We start from the raw sequence: 22,670 nt of genomic DNA on the forward strand, positions 1-22,670 counted from the left end.
AAAGGTACCATTTCTGATTTTTTTATTATCTATAAGCTTTGGAAAGTAATCACATGAAACTACAAAATTAGTGAATGTCTTGAAATCTGTATATAAAACATAAATTACCTCTAATTTCAAATTCTCATTTATTAGTGTACCACTCAATCTTTAAAAAAAAGAAAAGAAAAAAAGGTGGCTTCAAAGGTAGTCTTATACCATTCTTTAAAAAAGAGGAAGCTGTTCCTTTTAACTTTATACCCACCCCACACCCCAGTTTCAAAACACATCATTTAATTGTCTTGGTCATGAACATTTCCAAGATGAGATTTTATATTTCACTCCCATAGCTTCTGGTTATCAGAAAACCCATGTTTTTCTTTATTGAAGGAATTTGGTCCTGCTGATGTTGGTGTATCCCTTCCAATAGTCTTCATCCTCATCTTTGCTTCTGGAGGCATTTACTCTGGTTCACTATCCTCATCTTCATTAAAAACTGCTACTACTGAAAGGGTTTTTGGAGCAAGAGTTGGAACGGTTTCTTTAGGCTTACTTGAGACAAGTTTGATGGATCTGGCTGAGGCTTTCTTTGTTGTCTGACTACCTATGGCAAATCCAAACTTGGAGATCTTTGGAGGCTTTGTTGGGAGGTCTGCAGCTTCTTCAGCTGATGGCTTTTCAGCGCTGCGACTGGAATTTTCCCCTCCATTACTGGAAGAAACAGTCTTAGTTTCCACGGGTTTTTCTGCTTCTTCTTCAGATCCTCCTGCGGCTCCCGTCTGCTGCAGCTTCTCAGGCTTCTCCTCTCCCGCCTTCCCGTCCACCATTTTCCCCCTGCGGCTTCCAAATTTTTAATGTTTTAATAGAAATTTTACGAAGCTAAATGTTTCTGTCTCTAAGATGATCTTTGATACTTCAATGAGCAAAAGCATCTTCCTCTTTCATCTTGGCCATTCTCCTCCTCCAAACATTCCTCATGTCTTATATAGAGAATAATGCAGTGGTTATGAGACCAAGCTATCAAGCCAGACTACCTGATTTTGAATCTTACCTCCAAAACAATAATGGGTACTGACCCAAACTATTAATGATAATGATAACTAACATTTATTTAAAACTTACTGTTTTGTTTAATTCTTACAACTCTATGAGATTAGTACTCTCATTACTCCCATCTATACATGGGAATGGAATTCCCATCTGCAAATGAGGCCCAAAGAGCTAAGTAAATGGCCTGAAATCACTCAACTAATAAGTAGCCAACTAAGGATTCGACTCAGATTTATTGGATTTCAAATCTATTCCCTTAGCCAGCCTTTTTGTATGAATAAAGGAGAAGTGGATCTCATAAATCTGCATGAATGACAAGACAATGTATATGTTGTCCCAAGTGCATGAAGAGAGCAGTAGTTGTGTACAATCAAATTTGTTTTTTTGAGAAATAGAGCTTTCTACATTTCCTTTTTTAATACAAATCAACTCTGAAAGTAGGGTGTTAAATATTGAATTTAGGCCTTTGGTAACAAGGATAGAATATACTCTTGAAGAAAACACATTTTCCTTAATTGTGACTTTCTGAAATTCTCCTGAGTATTTTATAAAACATCTAAATATCAGGACAGCTGTTAATTAATTTCCTGGAGGTAAATTATTGACTGCAAAACATTGCTCTGTAGAACCTGGCCTATTAACGAGATTCTTACTGGGACATTCTTTCAATTGTCTTATTACTATGGCAAGGTCAGCAACTGCAGCCCCTTATAGCTTCTGATATTTTCCCTTACTCCAAACCATGTATGATGTTCTAGGAGAGATGTTCCTTGAGACTAGTCGATAGGTAGTGGCTGAATGTTACAGACAGGTCCTCCCAAGGGTGTTAAGCAAGGAGCATCAGGAGTTGCGGCCTTTTCCGCCCTCATCATTATTATTCTTCTGTGAAAATTCTTGTTTCTGGCCAGTGTTTCTCTCCTCCCTCTTCTCTCTTCCCCTCTGTGGGACAGAAGAAAGTCTCACAGTTTTTCCCCAAACAAGTCATCTCTGAACTAAACACCCACAGTGTTTTGTACATTTTATGTACAAAAATATAAAAATGAGTGCTTTGTACATTTTATGTACAAAAATATAAAAATGAGGAAATAAAGCTTCTCTCTCTATGTCTTGCCACATTTATGATTGGCCTTTTATATTCTGTACATCTTGGCAATCATAAATCTGTGGGTTTCTAAAGACCCAAAGATCAGTTAGCACATAAAAAGAAAAACAGACTTCAGATATACTGATTTTTTATCACAAAGATGAACCCAAGTTCTAAGTTAAAGCAGCAGAGCTGGGTCCTGCAGAAAGAAGGGGGGAAGGAAATGAAAGTCAAGCTGGGGGACCTCTGACTGAGGAGGCCAGTGCTGGGGGACAAGTAATCTGCAGGAGTGATTGGAGAAAGGGGGAGAAATGACCTCCTTTCTTCCTCCCCATCATACTTTCAAACTACATTTCACTGAAAATTAGGAACAGATAGACAGTGCTGTGTTTGTGGGCACTATCTGATCCCCTGAGTTACTACTAGCCTGATCTTTGCCCTGAAGTCTCTGAAGTCTGTTCACACTTACAGGACACACATACATAAAGAACTGTGGCATAAGTCTGAACTTTTTTCATTCCATGTCAAGATTAGGTTCAGGACACTACCTGGTAGATTCAACAGTAGCCACCTCAGGTGAACAAGCCTTTTTTGATTTCCTTTTACTTTTAAATGGACAATTTTTTTTTTTTTTTTTAGTTAGATTCCTAGTGTTTGGGGTAGTGCCTGGTGTTTCAATTCCAAATATGAGAGAGTTGGTTGCTGGTTCAAAAGACAGAAAAGTCCAATTCTGAGCTATAGAGACCACCTCATGAGAGAACACAGGTCAGCCCCATAAGACCAGCAAGAAGGTTTTCTATATGTCATACTCCCTAAGATCTTGTCCAGGTCCAGTAATTCTGATGCAATAATATCATTGACCTGATTCATAAGGACATTTCTTTATTATTCCTTGCTCATAATAGGTTTGCTGTAAAGTTTGCTATTTTGAGTTGACTTTATCAAATTGCAATCATCAAGTAGATAATTGCTTCCAAGCTTAAGCAGAATGATTCGAAAATTTAACAAGAAACATAAATTTCAAAATTAGAAATGCCAATATTCATAGGAAGTTTGAGTTTAAGGAGGCCAAGAGACCATTTAGTCCAATACCTACACACAAAATGAAGGTCTCAGATCTATTGAACATCTGCCTCTTAAATCTGAATTTTCACAATTTCTTTATGTAAATAATCTAACACATTTGAAAATTGCTATTATAGCACTATTTTCCTGTACTCTCAAAAATATTTCAATCTTATTTGCAATGAAGATTTGCCCTTGTGGTAGAAAATGTATTTTAATACAGTAATAAGCAGCTGGGTACCCGGTCTAGCTTATTAATTAATAAGTTATTTCAATAAATCTTTGCCCACACTGTCTGATTTATCAACTTGTTTATTTTGCTAGCAGTACAGAACAGTGAAAACAAAGAATAGAAAAGAAGGAACACAGTAAGCTTGTCATTTACATATACAAAACTTATAGCCCTTCTAAAATATCTTTCTCATATGATGGCATTAGAAGAACAGGTTCTACAATGTAGAAAATAATGAAGTGGTATAATAAAGATTCTAAATAGTTGGAGAAATTTTGCAAATAATTTTCCCTAAATGCAAAATATGGGAAAGGTTTATTAGTAAAAAGTGTGAAAGTCAGTGGTGAAACAGAGACGATAAGTGACATGGTTTAGCAAGCTACTTCACTTCTGGGATCCTGCAGAACTCAATCAAAATTCAACTGCAGTTATAAATGACATGCTTTACTAACGTGCTTCCAGTAAATGATTATTTCTGATGCACCTAATATAATCATTGAAAGAGAAACCTTAAATTAGAAAGAATTGTTTTGTCTGTCAGTGTATCATTATTACCACCTCCCTTTGCCTGGGTAGAACATATATGGTATTACTTGTTAAGTGGGGAAGTCTTTGAAAATAAACATTTATAAATTAATTACTAGAACAATTATAGTAAATGACTCACTAGAAACCCTTACAGTACCAGCACCATCATTCTTGAGAAATTGCTAAGAAAATTAATTTTATGTATATGCCAAGATATAATGAAATAGTTACATTATAATACAAAATAATCCATAATAATGAAAACTTATTACAAAATATTTGCCTCATCAGCTTCTGCCTTGACATAACAAGTTGTTTCTTATAATCATTAAAATTACAAACGTATATCAAGCAAAATTAGATTATGTATATTGATTTTTGTCAATAAATTCAGTATTGGAAGCCTAATGTCTGCTCAGTTAGAAACAATTTTATATTGATAATTAACTCATTTGGAAAGGGAAACAAGGCTATAAAGGGATTGATCCAAATAGATGCTATTTTTTAAGAAAATTAACAGCTGATAATCATTGTGATTTACTGCAATTTATTATTAGAAAACTTTAATGATTGAAAACTTTTGTGTGGAAAAAATCACTTCCTACAGAATGAATCTTTCCCCCTCTCCCCCGACTGCCATCAAGAAAAAGTGGAAAGAGAAAATAAAAGCTGAAATTTATTGTTATACAATTTTCTTGCTAATACTTCATAACAGTGAGAAAATTAGTTCTGTAAGAGCTTTGTTCCATGGAGTTATCCACTGGTAGCACACAAAAAATTTGCTGTCAATGAATGAATGAATGGGTTTTAAGCTTCTCAGGCATATGTTGCTGATTGATTGGCATTCTACTCTAAAGATATTTCCTTTTCCCATATTTGTTTACTTATTATTTTATTATATTCACAATAGACTTGTGTATTCCTATTTTATTCAGTGTTGTGTATTGTGATAATGTCATTATTTGTTTTGATGCTCTAATTATACTATATTTGGCCAATGTGAACCATTTCAAGATGGCATCTTTCTGATATGTCTCCATCATATTTTGAGTATGTTCTTAGTATCTACCACAAGATATTCCAAGTTCACCTTGTACTTGTAAAGTTCGGACATTTCTCCAAGGAGACCTGATTTCATTTGGTAGAGGGTGGTATTTGGAGACTAAGATCTGGGAACTAATTGTGCTTCTTACTCAACTCTAAAATGAAAATGACAACACCTACTCTACCACACCCTTTCTAACCACTACAGCATCCTCCAACTTGTTTTCCTGCTTGCTTTCTCTCTTTCACTCTATACCAATCCAGTTATTCTTATAACAGCCTGAGGAATCTTTTAAAAAAGTATATCAGATCATTTCATCATCTTCTTACACTCTCTAAGGTCTTCATTTTGCATTTTTAATTTAAAAAGAAGAGAGGAAGAAAGCAAGTAAGCTAGCTAGCTATCCTGCAAGACCCAACTTGAGTTGTCCTGTTCCTGCCTCTTTGACTTTTATCTTGTATCATCCCCCACAGTAACTGTATTCCAATCACAATGACCTTCCCTCTTTTCTTCAAAGACTCCAGATTCATTCCTGTCCCCACAGCCTTTGTCCTTGCTGCTCCCTCTGTCTAGATTGATCTTCCTCAAATTTTCTCCAAGTCAGCCTTTTTCATTATTGGGGTCTTAGCTTGAAAGTCAGTTCTTCAGAGAAGCCCTCCCCATTCCACTTATTTAACATCGAGAGGCTAATATGAAACAAACAAACACACACACACCAATATTGCTCATGAATTTAGACACAAAATTTCTAAATAAAATATTAACAAATTTAATCCAATAATATAGAAAAAGGAGTTATGCACCATGACCAAGTGGGATTTATTTCATGTACATGAAGCTGATTAAACCTTTCAAAACCAATCAATGTACTTCACGAAATCAACAGATTAAAAGAGAAAAACCATGTCATCATATCAATTGATGCAGAAAAATAAATCTTAACAAAATTCAATACCCACTCACAATAAAAACTTTCAGCAAATGAGAAATAATAGAGGACTTCCTCAACTTGATAAAAAGCATCTGAATAAAAACTACAGTTAACATAAATAAATGTAAGAGACAGTATTTTCTCTGTATGACTGAGAATCTGGCAAGGACTTCTATCACCACTCTTATTCAACATAATATTGGCTGTGCTAGCCACTACAACAAGGCAAGAAAAAAATAAAAGGCATACAGATAAGAAGGGGAAAAATAAAATTGTCTCTACTTGCAGATGAAATGAATGCCTATGTAGAAAAATACCAAGGAATCTATAAAAAAGTTCATAGAATTAATAAGTGAGTTCAGCAAATTGACAGGTACAAGATCAACACACAAAAATTAATTGCATTTCTGTATTAACAATGAACATGTGGACTGAATTACAATCACTATAATATATATTGAAGGATGTAAAAGAAGCATTGAATAAATGGAAATATTTTTGAATGTAAAGACAGTATTAGAAACATGGCAGTTCTTCCCAAATTTATCTAAAAATGCAATTCCAATCAAAATCTCAACATTTCTCATAGAAGTGTACATGTACAAAAATAGCCAAGATAACTTTCAAATTATGATATAAATTATAATGATGCAAATAAAATATTTGAATAAAGTTAAATAGAGCTATTGAACAGGCTAGACAGTTTAGATGAATGTGGAAATGTACAGCTACTTTTATGATTTTAGTATATGATTGAGCTTCAATTCAGTGGAGAAAAGATGAACAGCTCAGGAAGTGTTGAAAAAATTGATTATCCATTCATAAACAAAAATTTGAAATTGATTAAGGTCTGTGTGTGTGTGTGTGTGTGTGTGTGTGTGCATGTGTGTTTTACACACATTTACCCCTAGAGGTATTTATGCATGTGCACAAGGAGGTGCATAGATGAAAAATCATCTCATGATTATTTATAATAATAAAAACTGAGAGACAAATTGTCCATCAAAGCTAGAATCATGAAACAAATTATGGCATTTCCAAATATGAAATGCTATTTAATAGATAAAAGAATAAGGTACTGACATGAAAAAAATCTCAGAGGCATATTGTTGGGAGTACAAAGCAAGTTATAGAAGATATTCAATAAAAAGTAACTATTTTTTTCTTTCTTTAAAAGAGCCAAACACCACACATTGCTATTAAAAACAATAAATTTTATGAAGATTACAGAGCCTCTGTCTCCTGATCCCTGAGTTCAACTGTGACCTCTCAGAGGCCCTCCATCCAGGATTCTCTTCCTTAAAAAAAGTATCTCAGAACAACCTAGAGAATGTCAGTTCTTCCACATTTGAATCACTCCTTCTGAGGGAGCTCCTTTGAAAGATATCAGGGTAGACATTCAATCCTCACGGTCCTCTTCAGTGATAGAAAAGAGGCTTAGGAACATAGTTTCTACAATGTTAGCAACTCTTTTGAAATATTGTATAGGTATTTCCTCCCTTGCTAGATGATAATTAAATAATTAAATAATAAATGTCCTCTAACATATTTAAGAGAAAAAAAAATAGAGAGAGAGAGAAAGAGATGATAGCCACAGTCTCAGGTCAGGATGAGTAGCAAGTCATTCTGAGCAATGAATTAATATTCTGACTGAATTTATCACATCTGTTTACCTGCTAAGCAGAGGACAAGCTAGTAAAATATAAATACTGGATCATTAGAGATTGTTCTCTTATTTACCAGATTGGATAGATAAATGTTCACCTTATTTCAGATCCTAAACTCTGGAGAGAACAGTGATTATTCTTATTTTATCGTATTTGTTTTGCAGGCTGTAATCTCTGCTTTATAGTTTACTAAATAACATTTTATTGCTTACTAAATAACACCTCACTGCAAAACTCATTATCTTTCTTGACCTCAAACCAAACCAGGAGTTACAGAGGGACATGTATCGCTATGCCCATTTTCAAAAGAGAAAACGTGGAAGCTATTACAAGGCACGTGGCTGAGGAGAAAAAATGGTGTCATCATTACTGGTTGTTTTGCCACAGAACAACTACTTTCCTTTCAATAATAAAACTCAAATTTTTCTAGAGTAAGGGGTATACCCTTCTCCCTTGCATACTGTCTGGAGAAGCACTAACCAAGCTCTCTGTCTTCCCCCTGCAGTGGATGGGCATAGGATCTAAACTAGGCCAAAGTCACACTCTTGCTGGACTTTGAATCTTGAATAGATACACCAAGATGGCAAAACAAAATGATCAAATTGATCCCAGAGGCATGTCACTGTTGAGATTGTCAACTAGTTTTCACCATCTTGGGGATCATACTGGCCCCTGCCTTCTCTGATGCTGAACCCTCTTCATCAGTTTTTTCTTCACTTCTATGAGCCTCTCTCATTCCCAGCAAGTCTCCCTTTATTCCCTTTAATTAATGGAATCAAAGCTATTGCTTGCCACCAATAAACAACCACAATACACAGTTGGCTACATGCAGAATTAGACAGGGCTTGTTTGAGTTTTGAGGTAGCTTGATGTCCACCTCACTCCCCGCACAGCCTATTCCATCCTCAGTCACATGTCTTTCCTTTGCAGTTTCTTCCGATTCTCACCTTCCATAATGGGCACATATACTCAAAGTAGACTTCAATTTCCTTCCAACCTTCCTCCATCAAAATCTGCTTTCTGGAAGAAACTTGATGAACTCATTTGCACAAATATGTAAAAGAGTAGTTTGTTTTTTCTTTTATCCAATAAATTTTATTCAAATCCTCCTACGTACATTTACTGTGCTAAGAAAGATAATAGTGTAAATAAGAAAGATTTGTCCCCTGTCTTGTAGGCTGATAAATCTATCAAACCCTGCAAACTGCAGAGGATCTCGAATTATAGGATTCAGAGATCTGGAGGGAGAGAAACGCTGGGGAGACGAAAGGGCTTCATTCCAACTCTGAAGTCAGATCAGATCTGAAATTAGTAGCTGCTTACTAGTGTTTCCTGTTTAGGAATAAAGCCACATCTCTTCAACAGTGAATAGAATATCACCAACAGTATGCAATGGGTTCACTGTCTTCTCCCTCCCTTTGTATTTTTATTACCTGTTGACACAGTTAGTGTCTTATGGAATCCTCTTCAGTGCTCAGGGTAACAGAAAACACTGACCAGATTTAGAACCCTTGACTGGGGAAATTGCTCTCTGAAACTCTCTACCTACAAAATTAAATAATTAAAAATAAAGAAAAATATCATTTACCTTATTACTGAAATTATTTTAATAACTAACTTTAGAAAAATTAGAAAATTTAAATCAGTCAAGATGAGGTAAATAAGAACACCTGTAGCTCTACAACAGAGAGATTGCCACTATTGACAGGCTGGCTTATATATTTTCATTCTTTACACACATACATACATGAATAATGCACCTTATTCATATGTATTCGCTTTTGAAAAACAGGAATTGTTTTAAGTAGTACTTAAGTTACGAGTGGATATCTCTGAAACAGAACAGAGTTAAACTTAAGCATAATCACAGTCATAATCATAATCTTTATAATTTACCCTGCCAGGCACTGGTTTAGTATACTGAGTATTTGATCTCATTTAATCCTTCCAACAACCTTATGATATTGGTATATTGTTATCATAAATTTTACAGATTAAGAAACTGAGGCTATAACCAGGCAACAGTTCAAGATCCTGCCACTAGTTAGTGGTGGATCTAGAAGTCAATCTCACATGAAATATGGATAAAGGGAGAGACCCAGAGGAAACTTTTTGAGCCATGCTGGCCCACACAAGAGAAAGTAGTGAAGACCAAAGAGGTATGTCTGGAATACTTGGGTTCCCTTGGTGAGGATACAACCAAAGCACTGTGACTCCCATCCAAATTGTGTGCTGTGTTGCTGTAGTGAGTGACTATTACTCAACCTACCAAATTTAAAAACTCCTTAAAAGGTGCCACAACCAGACACTGAGAGGAAATGGTTTTCACTTGTAACTGAATTATTCTAGCATGAATTATAGATTGTCGCTGCCCCACTAACCCAGAGAGGGGACGATGAAAGCAGGGTAGCACTGAAAGACTGGAGGTCAGCATCTGTGACAGGCACCTTTTCTATATAGTGCAGCAGGTAGGCTTCCCACCTAGTCCTGTCCTCTTCCATGGAGAAGGAGTCAGCATACAAGGCTCCCACGTTCCCTTGGCAAAAAGTCCCCACAAGGCACATGTATGAACAAAACACCACTGGGCACAGAGACAAAAGCTCTGGGGCAGGAGAGGCAGGTTCCTAATGTCTCTGTGAAGTGGGTGCAAGGCCCAGGAAAGGCCTGACAGGTGCTTGAGGTCCTCAGGGTGGTTCTGACCTTAGAACATGACAGAGCAGCTTCTCCCTTTTGACTATGTTTTTATAGTTCTTCCTGAGGTAGGGGTGCTGCGGAGGTAAAAAGGCCTCCATTGGGCCTACTGGCTTCTCAGAGCTAACCCCACAGAGACTTCAGCTCTTTCCAGCTGGACCTGAACCCCATCTGCCTCTGTCAATTCCTGCCACTCCAAAGGCTGTGAGGGAAACCACTACACATAATAATAAAAAAGTATAACAACAATAATAAAATGTGTAGCTCCACAAAACAGTCTCAAGATGGCAAGCTAATTGCTTACCCTCAATAACCACTATCCAGTATCGAAATTAATAGAGAATAAGAACTTTTCTTAGCCTCAAAATATAAGATACTTTATAAATGCACAGGATTGGGATTAATTTTTGAGACCTTAGCATCTTTTCCCAAATGTCAAAACCTTTATTGAGACACCCTTCAGCTGCACACACAGGCCTCCAAAGAGACTCCTGGCCCCCGCAGCTCCAGGTCTTCTCAAACCCCCACTTCGACGCCCTACAGCAGGCCTGAGAAGAAGCCTCCACATTGAAAGAAAAAAAAAAAATGGTTCAAAGTATGACTGTAACGCAAGCATGAACATTTTGTTTACTGACTGGAGAATCTCCTCTTCTTTTCAAGTGACTATAATTTAATGAACCAGAGGAAAAAATAGCTCAACAGAATTTTTTAAAAGTCTCCAGGAGATAAGAGAAATGGAAATAAAAACAAAAATAAACAAATGGGACCTAATGAAACTTAAAAGCCTTTGCACAGTAAAGAAAACCATAACCAAGACGAAAAGACAACCCTCAGAGTGGGAGAAAATATTTGCAAATGAAGCAACTGACAAAGGATTAATCTCCAAAATTTACAAGCAGCTCATGAAGCTCAATATTAAAAAAACAAACAACCCAATCCAAAAATGGGCAGAAGACGTAAATAGACATTTCTCCAAAGAAGATATACAGATTGCCAACAAATACATGAAAGAATGCTCAACATCACTATCATTAGAGAAATGCAAATCAAAACTACAATGAGGTATCACCTCACACTAGTCAGAATGGCCATCATCAAAAAATGTACAAACAGTAAATGCTGGAGAGGGTGTGGAGAAAAGGGAACCCTCTTGCACTGTTGGTGGGAAAGTAAATGGATACAGCCACTATGGAGAACAGTATGGAGGTTCCTTAAGAAACTAAAAATAGAACTACCATGCGACCCAGCAATCCCACTACTGGGCATATACCCTGACAAAACCATAATTCAGTAAGAGTCATGTGCCACAATGTTCACTGCAGCTCTATTTACAATAGCCAGGACATGGAAGCAACCTAAGTGTCCATCAACTGATGAATGGATAAAGATGTGGCACATATGTACAATGGAATATTACTCAGGCATAAAAAGAAATGGAACTGAGTTATTTGTAGTGAGGTGGATGGACCTAGAGTCTGTCATACAGAGTGAAGTAAGTCATCAAGAGAAAAACAAATACCGTATGCTAACACATATATATGGAATCTAAAAAAGAAAAACAAAATGCTTATGAAGAACCTAGGGGCAGGATAGGAATAAAGATGCACACATAGAGAATGGAATCGAGGACACGGGGAGGGGGTAGGGTAAGCTGGGACGAAGTGAGAGACTGCCATGCACTTATATATACTACCAAATGTAAAATAGATAGCTAGTGGGAAGCAGCTGCATAGCACAGGGAGATCAGCTTGGTGCTTGGTGACCACCTAGAGGGGTGGGATATGGAGGGTGGGAGGGAGATGCAAGAGGGAGGAGATATGGGGATATATGTATATGTATAGCTGATTCACTTTGTTATAAAGCAGAAACAAACAACACTGTAAAGCAATTATACTCCAATAAAGATGTTAAAATTAATTAATTAATTATTTTTTTTTTAAGTCTCCAGGAGATAAAAATAAATTGCTCTCTTAAGTATATCCCTTGATGTGTCATGCTTGTCCAAGATGCAGTTATATATGCACTAAAGAAGTATTGGCTATATTTACCACTTTTTCCCCCATGTTAGTACCTTGTACGTGAGAGGGGATCATTCATTCACTTGTTCAAACATTTCTTGAGCAAATCCTTTGTGCCAGTTTGTACCATCCCTGGGGATACAGAGATGACAATAATATGGCCCCTGTCCACAAAAGACACAAAAGTTTAATAGATTAGGTGACAAAAAAATTTAGGGTAATTTAAGCATGAAGTGCTTCACAGAGTGTGATGTCTACAAAGTACCACGGGACCTAAAGGAAGAGTGGGGGAACCTCAGAGTGAAGAGTCAATACAGCTGGTCAAGAAATAATGTTTTCAGGAGACGGGGTCAAGATGGCGGAGTAGAAGGATGTGCTCTCACTCCCTCTTGCGAGAACACCAGAATCACAACTAACTGCTGAACAGTCATCGACAGGAAGACACTGGAACTCACCAAAAAAGATACCGCACATCCAAAGACAAAGGAGAAACCACAATGAGACGGTAGGAGGGGCGCAATCACAATAAAATCAAATCCCATAACTGCTGGGTGGGTGACTCACAAACTGGAGACCACTTATACCACAGAAGTCCACCCACTGGAGTGAAGGTTCTGAGCCCCACGTCAGGCTTCCCAACCTAAGGGTCCGGCAACGCGAGGAGGAATTCCTAGAGAATCAGACTTTGAAGGCTAGTGGGATTTGATTGCAGTACTTCGACAGGACTGGGGGAAACAGAGACTCCACTCTTGGAGGGCACACACAAAGTAGTGTGCACATTGGGACCCAGGGAAAGGAGCAGTGACCCCAGGGGAGACTGAACCAGACCTACCTGCTAGTGTTGGAGGGTCTCCTGCAGAGGCAGGGGGTGGCTCTGTCTCACTGTGAGGACAAGGGCACTCACAGCAGAAGTTCTCGGAAGTACTCCTCGGCATGAGCCCTCCTAGAGTCTGCCATTAGCCCCACCAAAGAGCCAGGGTAGGCTCCAGTGTTGGGTCACCTCAGGCCAAACAACAAACAGGAGGCAACCCAGCCCCACCCATCAGCAGTCAAGCAGATTAAACTTTTACTGAGCTCTACCCACCAGAGCAACAGCCAGATCTACCTACCACCAGTCCCTCCAATCAGGAAACTTGCACAAGCCTCTTAGATAGCCTCATCCACCAGAGAGCAGACAGCGGAAGCAAGAAGAACTACAGTCCTGCAGCCTATGGAACAAAAACCACATTCACAGAAAGACAGACAAGATGAAAAGGCAGAGGGCTATGTACCAGGTGAAGGAACAAGATAAAACCCCAGAAAAACAACTAAAGGAAGTGGAGATAGGCAACCTTCCAGAAAAAAATTTAGAATAATGATAGTGAAAATGATCCAGGACCTCGGAAAAAGAATGGAGGCAAAGATTGAGAAGATGCAAGAAATGTTTAACAAAGACCTAGAAGACTTAAAGAACAAACAGAGATGAATAATACAATAACTGAAATGAAAACTACACTAGAAGGAATCAATAGCAGAATAACTGAGGCAGAAGAATGGATAAGTGACCTGGAAGACAGAATGGTGGAATTCACAGCTACAGAACAGAATAAAGAAAAAAGAATGAAAAGAAATGAAGACAGCCTAAGAGACCTCTGGGACAACATTAAACGCAACAACATTCACATTATAGGGGTCCCAGAAGGAGAAGAGACCAGAGAAAATATTTGAAGAGATTATAGTCAAAACTTGCCTAACGTGGGAAAGGAAATAGCCACCCAAGTCCAGGAAGCGCAGAGAGTCCCATACAGTGTAAACCCAAGGAGAAACACACCGAGACACATAGTAATCAAATTGGCAAAAATTAAGGAGAAAGAAAAATTATTGAAAGCAGCGAGGGAAAAATGACAAATAACATACAAGGGAACTCCCATAAGGTTAACAGCTGATTTCTCAGCAAAAACTACAAGCCAGAAGGGAGTGGCATGGTATACTTAAAGTGATGAAAGGGAAGAACCTACAACCAAGATTACTCTACCTGGCAAGGATCTCATTCAGATTCGATGGAGAAATAAAAAGCTTTACAGACAAGCAAAAGCTAAGAAAATTCAGCACCACCAAACCAGCTCTACAACAAATGCTAAAGGAACTTCTCTAAGTGGGAAACACAAGAGAAGAAAAGGACCTACAAAAACAAACCCAAAACAATTAAGAAAATGGTCATAAGAACGTACATAGCAATAATTACCTTAAACGTGAATGGATTAAATGCTCCAACCAAAAGACACAGGCTTGCTGAATGGATACAAAAACAAGACCCATATATATGCTGTCTACAAGAGACCCACTTTAGATCTAGGGACACATACAGACTGAAAGTGAGGGGATGGAAAAAGATATTCCATGCAAATGGAAATGAAAAGAAAGCTGGAGTAGCTATACTCATATTAGATAAAATAGACTTTAAAAAAAAGAATGTTACAAGAGACAAGGAAGGACACTACATAATGATCAAAGGATCAATCCAAGAAGAAGATATAACAATTATAAATATATATGCACCCAACATAGGAGCACCTCAATACATAAGGCAACTGCTAACAGCTATAAAAGAGGAAATTGACAGTAACACCATAATAGTGGGAGATTTTAACACCTCACTTACACCAATGGACAGATCATCCAAAATGAAAATAAATAAGGAAACAGAAGCTTTAAATGACACAATAGACCAGATAGATATAATTGATGTTTATAAGACATTCCATCCCAAAACAGCAGATTACATGTTCTTCTCAAGTGCATACGGAACATTCTCCAGGATAGATCACATCTTGGGTCACAAATCAAGCCTCAGTAAATTTAAGAAAATGAAATCATATCAAGCATATTTTCTAACCATGATGCTATAAGATTAGAAATGAATTACAGGGAAAAAAACATAAAAAACACGAACACATGGAAGCTAAACAATACACTACTTAATAACCAAGTGATCACTGAAGAAATCAAAGAGGAAATCAAAAAATACCTAGAGACAAATGACAATGAAAATACGATGATCCAAAACCTATGGGATGCAGCAAAAGCTGTTCTAAGAGGGAAGTTTATAGCTATACAAGCCTACCTCAAGAAACAAGAAAAATCTCAAATAAACAATCTAACTTTACACCTAGAGGAACTAGAGAAAGAAGAACAAGCAAAACCCAAAGTTAGCAGAAGGAAAGAAATCATAAAGAGCAGAGCAGAAATAAATGAAAAAGTAATGAAGGAAACAATAGCAAAGATCAACAAAACTAAAAGCTGGTTCTTTGAGAAGATAAACAAAACTGATAAACCATTAGCCAGACTCATCAAGAAAAAGGGGGAGAGGACTCAAATCAAGAAAATTAGAAATGAAAAAGGAGAAATTACAATGGACACCACAGAAATACAAAGCATCCTAAGAGACTACTACAAACAATTCTATACCAATAAAATGGACAACCTGGAAGAAATGGACAAATTCTTAGAAAGGTATAATCTTCCAAGACTGAACCAGGAAGAAATAGAAAATATGAACAAACCAATCACAAGTAATGAAATTGACACTGTGATTAAAAATTTTCCAACAAACAAAAGTCCAGGACCAGGTGGCTTCACAGGTGAATTCTATCAGACATTTAGAGAAGAGCTAACACCCATCCTTCTCAAACTCTTCCAAAAATTTGCAGAGGAAGGAACTCCCCAACCCATTCTATGAGGCCACCATCACCCTGGTACCAAAACTAGACAAAGATACTACAAAAAAAGAAAATTACAGACCAATATCACTGAGGAATATAGATGCAAATCTCCTCAACAAAATACTAGCAAACAGAATCCAACAACATATTAAAAGGATCATACACCATGATCAAGTGGGATTTATCCCAGGGATGCATGGATTCTTCAGTATACACAAATCAATCAACGTGATACACCATATTAACAAATTGAAGACTAAAAACCATATGATCATCCCAGTATATTCAGAAAAAGCTTTTGACAAAATTCAACACCCATTTCTGATAAAAACTCTCCAGAAAGTGGGCATAGAGGGAACCTACCTCAACATAATAAAGGCCATATATGACAAACCCACAGCAAACATCATTCTCAGTGGTGAAAAACTGAAACCATTTCCTCTAAGGTCAGGAACAGGACGAGGATGTCCACTCTCACCACTATTATTCAACATAGTTTTGGAATTTTTAGCCACAGCAATCAGAGAAGAAAAAGAAATAAAAGGAAAACAAATTGGAAAAGAAGAAGTAAAACTGTCACTGTTTGCAGATGACATAATGCTATACATAGAGAATCCTAAAGATGCTACCAGAAAACTACCAGAGCTAATCAATGAATTTGGTAAAATTGCAGGATACAAAATCAATGCACTGAAATCTCTTGCATTCCTACATACTAATGATGAAAAATCTGAAAGATAAATTAAGGAAACACTGCCATTTACTGTTGCAACAAAAAGAAAAACATACCTAGGAATAAACCTACCTAGGGAGACAAAAGACCTGTATGCAGAAAACTATAAGACACTGATGAAAGAAATTAAAGATGATACCAACAGATAGAGAGATATACCATGTTCTTAGTTTGGAAGAATCAATATTGTGAAAATGCCTATACTAACCAAAGCAATCTACAGATTCAATGCAATCCATATCAAATTACCAATGGCATTTTTTACAGAACTAGAACAAATCATCTTAAAATTTGTATGGAGACACAAAAAACGCCAAATGGCCAAAGCAGTTTTGAGGTCAAAAAGCAGAGCTGGAGGAATCAGACTCCCTGACTTCAGACTATACTACAAAGCTACAGTAATCAAGACAATATGGTACTGGCAAAAAAACAGAAATATAGATCAATGGAACAAGATAGAAAGCCCAGAGATAAACCCACATACCTATGGTCAACTAATCTACAACAAGGGAGGCAAGGATATACAATGGAGAAAAGACAGTCTCTTCAATAAGTGGTGCTGGGAAAACTGGACCGCTACATGTAAAAGAATGAAATTAGAACACTCCCTAACACCATACACAAAAATAAACTCAAAATGGATTAGAGACCTAAATGTAAGACTGGACACTATAAAACTCTTAGAGGAAAACAGAGGAAGAACACTCTTTGACATAAATCACAGCAAGATCTTTTTTGATCCACCTCCTAGAGTAATGGAAATAAAAACAAAAGTAAACAAATGGGACCTACTGAAACTTCAATGCTTTTGCACAGCAAAGGAAACCATAAACAAGACAAAAAGACAACCCTTAGAATGGGAGAAAATATTTGCAACGAATCAACCAACAAAGGATTAATCTCCAAAATATATAAACAGCTCATGCAGCTCAGTATTAAAAAAACAAACACCCCAATCCAAAAATGGGCAGAAGACCTAAATAGACATTTCTCCAAAGAAAACATACAGATGGCCAAGAAGCACATGAAAAGCTGCTCAACATCACTAATTATTAGAGAAATGCAAATCAAAACTACAATGAGGTATCACCTTGCACCAGTTAGAATGGGCATCATCAGAAAATCTACAAACAACAAATGCTGGAGAGGGTGTGGAGAAAAGGGAACCCTCTTGCACTGTTGGTAGGATTGTAAATTGATACAGCCACTATGGAAAACAGTATGGAGGTTCCTTAAAAAACTAAAAATAGAATTACCGTATGACCCAGCAATCCCACTACTGGGCATATACCCAGAGAAAATCATAATTCAAAAAGACACATGCACCCCAGTGTTCATTGCAGCAGTATTTACAATGGCCAGGTCATGGAAGCAACCTAAATGCCCATCGACAGACGAATGGATGAAGAAGATGTGGTACATATATACAATGGAATATTATTCAACCATAAAAAGGAACGAAATTGGGTCATTTGTAGAGACGTGGATGGATCTAGAGCCTGTCATACAGAGTGAAGTAAGTCAGAAAGAGTTAAACAAATATCGTATATTAACGCATATATGTGGAACCCAGAAAAATGGTACATATGAACCGGTTTGCAGGGCAGAAATTGAGACACAGATGTAGAGAACAAACGTATGGACACCAGGGGGGAAAGCGGCGGGGAGTGGGGGTGGCTGTGTGATGAATTGGGAGATTGGGATTGACATGTATACACTGATATGTATAAAATGGATGACTAATAAGAACCTGCTGTATAAAAATATAAATAAAATAAAATTCAAGAAAAAAAATAATTTTTTCAACTTTATACTGTAAAACTTACTAAATTTTCGCTACGTTATGGAAGTATCTGAATTCAGAGAAAGCAACTATTTTGAACAGTCTTCACAGTGCAGATTAGGGAAAATCCCATGAACAAATTTGAATTGCTTCCAACTCTTAGGAGTCAAGGGCCATTCTGGAAGGCAGCTGTTGGCTTCTAAGGGGGGAGCAACATTACTGCTAGAGTTGTCTATGGTACATCATTTCAGGAGTGCCTGGGTAGGTCTCTTTTCAAGTATCTTAAAATATCTCCTCCACCTACTTCACTGTTGTCTAAAACCATATGGAGCAATTTATTCCTTCTTTCATCCTAAGTTTCTCTCCCATTAACATGAAATTATTTTTGGAGAGGAAGTAGATTATCATTGCTCTAACATAGAGCTATTTTGCTATTTCCTGAGAACAAGATTTAATAGAAAAATAGAGGGAAAATTAGTTCCCTGGATACCAAGGGAACTAAAAGGGCACCATTGCGTCTGAAAGGAAACAAAAAGAGAAGATCTGGAAAATGGGCTGAACACAATTTCTCTTGTTTCATTATTTTGCCCTGTTCTACTAATTTCTTCCTTAAACTCCTTTGAACTTTCAACACTAACGATCTGCCCTTCTTTCCTCCACATTTCTGAATTCCCAAGCCTACCCTCAGGAAAACAAATAAAAAATTCTATTTAAGATCTATGAAGCTCCTTTAAAATCTGTTTTTCTGTTGAGATCAATCACTGAGAGGTCAAAACAAAATGATTCACAGACACCACAGATCAAAGTAAACACAATGTACATTGTCTGCCTCTGCTCAAAAGTACACTTCTGGGCACTGTTCCATGATATAATAGTGAGCATTTGGGGCTCAAATAAGACACTTTATGTGCAACACATGTACATCACCAGCATGCCTTGGAAGCAATTATATCTAGTCCTGTAAATCCCTGGGTTTTGTTATGGAGCCAGAAATTCTCTTTTTACATCATAGAATTCTCTAGTGCCAGGGAATTTGCAGCAATCCTCCTAGACTCATCTCCAAGAGATTGATATCCAAAGCCCCCTTTACAGACAGACAATGCATGAACACATTCATTTACTCAAAATACATTTCCTTGGTGCCAGGAAAGGCACTTAGCAAGGGGGATAAAGTGACGACTGAAACATAATTCCAGCCTTTGGGGATCTCAAAACATTCTTATTTAAAAGGGATAGATGAGGGCTTCCCTGGTGGCGCAGTGGTTGAGAATCTGCCTGCCAATGCAGGGGACACGGGTTCGAGCCCTGGTCTGGGAAGGTCCCACATGCCGCGGAGCAGCTAGGCCCGTGAGCCACAGCTACTGAGCCTGCGCGTCTGGAGCCTGTGCTCCGCAACAAGAGAGGCCGCGATAGTGAGAGGCCCGCGCACCGCGATGAAGAGAGGCCCCCGCTTGCCGCAACTAGAGAAAGCCCTCGCACAGAAACGAAGACCCAACACAGCCAAAAATAAATAAATATATATATAATAAAAGGGATAGATGAGACTTCTGTTTTCATACAGGGCACTATTGATTTACTGGAGAGGAAATTATTCACCTGACCAGATAATCTGTATTTCCAAAAAATGTGAAATATTCCTTGCCAAAAATCTCAACAGAAAAAAATTATCAGCAATGTGTTTTCCCTTAAGTAGGCCTCTATGTAAAATTCCTCTGGTAGCAGGTGTGTCTGTGAATTCTAAAATGGGCTCTTCAGTGATGGTTTCCATTCTCCACACTACAGAGTAAGCTGTATCTTCAAATCAGACCCTGGCACCCAAGGCCACACCAGACTATTACACATTTTAAACTTGAACACCAAGAGTTGATCAGCCTGATGAGGAATACAGTCATGGTACAGCTCTGGCTCCCAGCAAAAGTCTAATCAGAATGTGTGCTTGCTCATATTCCCAATCCTCAAGCAATAATTCATCAATATCTCCTAATTAAAAAGTGAATGTAGATGCGAGAAAACTTTGTTTTACGCTATCCAAATTATCCAAGCCGAAAGATTCAATTTCCTCATTCCACATCCTAAGGAGAATTGTTTTAGTATTTTTTAGCTGTGTGATACGGAAATTGTTAAGTAACCTTTGTTACTTAAGCCAAACTAGGTGTGTTATGCGAAATAAAGTTGCTAGTTAAGATGTAGGCAAATCAAGACCTTGGGAGTCAGGATAAGTGGTTTGTAAATGATTCTCTCAGCAGAGGGGAGTTAGGTCTTCTGAGCAAACAAGAGACTTCATAACATTGGAGTTTTGAAACGTACAAACTGTTGACAATGTAAAATGAATTGGAGACTGGACAAGGAGTCTAGATTGGGGTTATTTCCTCCATCAAAAGTAGGTGGTATTCCAAGATGCACATGAAAAGCTGCTCAGCATCAATAATTATTAGAAAAATGAAAATCAAAACTACAATGAGGTATCACCTCACACCGGTTAGAATGGGCATCATCAGAAAATCTACAAACAACAAATGCTGGAGAGGGTGTGGAGAAAAGGGAACCCTCTTGCACTGTTGATGGGAATGTATATTGATACAGCCACTATGGAGAACAGTATGGAGGTTCCTTAAAAAACTAAAAATAGAACTACCATATGACCCAGCAATCCCACTACTGGGCATATACCCAGAGAAAACCATAATTCAAAAAGACACATGCACCCCAATGTTCATTGCAGCACTATTTACAATAGCCAGGACATGGAAGCAACCTAAATGCCCCTGAACAGACGAATGGATGAAGATGTGGTACATATATACAGTGTAATATTACTCAGCCATAAAAAGGAATGAAATTGGGTCATTTGTAGAGACGCAGATGGACCTAGAGACTCATACAGAGTGAAGTAAGTCAGAAAGAGAAAAACAAGTATCGTATATAAACACATATATATGGAATCTAGAAAAACGGTGCAGATGAACCAGTTTGCCAGGCAGAAATAGAGATGCAGATATTGAGAACAAACGTATGGACACCAAGGGAAGAAAGTGGGCATGGGGGTGGTGGTGGGATGAACTGGGAGATTGGGATTGACATATATACACTAATATGTATAAAATAGGTAACTAATAAAAAAACAAAACAAACAAACAAAAACTCAGAAGAAAACACAGGAGTAAATCCTGATGATTTGGGCTTAGGCAATAGTTTCTTAGATTTGGCACCAAAAGCACAAGAAAAATTAGATAAACTTGATTAAAAAAAAAAAAGTGGGTGGTATTTAAAAGGGAATAGAAAACAAAGGTAGACTATAAGATTCCTTTCAAAGAAACACAATGTATTTGGATTTCTCTACTCTCCGGCAACTTAAATTTTAAAAGCATAATGTTTAATCCCAGTTGGCTATGCTTAGGACATTATCTATAAAATTGAGTTAATAATAGCACCTACCTCACAAAATTATTGTGATTATTACTGAATGATATAATGCATTAAGCACAGTAGTAGCAGAATGCCTGCTACATAACAAGTACCCTATCAAAAACAGATTTTTTTCAAGATTATTATTATTATTATCATTATAAGCAACAAAAATGAGATAAAAATGTATTTCCTTTTGAATAACATCATTCATTTTGTGTTCACCCTGTTCTTTTAATGCGTCAAATGAAAGCTTAAATAAATAGATGTTAGCATAAAACATCACTGGATGAAATAGCAATTGGGGCACTGTGAGGACAAGAAACTTACTTTTCACTATATATCCTTTAGCATTTTACCTTTTTAAAATGTATACCTATTTAAGAAAAAAATATGTTAAAAATAAAACACAAGCAGCAATTTGTGGTCACATAGGAAAGCAATTATCAAATGATAGATACATATTTATTCAAAAATGAGTATAATAATTATAATGAGTTAACACTCACTAAGTGCCTACTATATGCTTACTACTGCTTTAAGGTATTTTATACATATATTAATTAATTAAATGACTTTAGTATCATTAGTCTCCTGAAGTACAAGGGTGATATTATTAGTACCCCAGGTTATTGATGAAGTACAGAGAGGTTTATCTACCTCCCTCAAGTTTACCCCACTTATTAGTAGCAGAACTAAGAAATAAACCCAGACAATGTTGGGCATATTGGGGCAGAGGTTTCTGCAAGCAAATACTC

At 37.2% G+C, this 22,670-nt stretch overlaps 1 pseudogene; it reads right to left on the reverse strand.

The window, feature by feature from the left end:
- Nucleotides 1-272: 272 nt before the first annotated feature.
- LOC118883073 lies at nucleotides 273-806 on the reverse strand (annotated as a pseudogene).
- Between the last annotated feature and the right edge of the window lie 21,864 nt (nucleotides 807-22,670).

Source organism: Balaenoptera musculus, chromosome 16 (assembly GCF_009873245.2).
Source record: "Balaenoptera musculus isolate JJ_BM4_2016_0621 chromosome 16, mBalMus1.pri.v3, whole genome shotgun sequence".
NCBI lineage: Eukaryota > Metazoa > Chordata > Mammalia > Artiodactyla > Balaenopteridae > Balaenoptera > Balaenoptera musculus.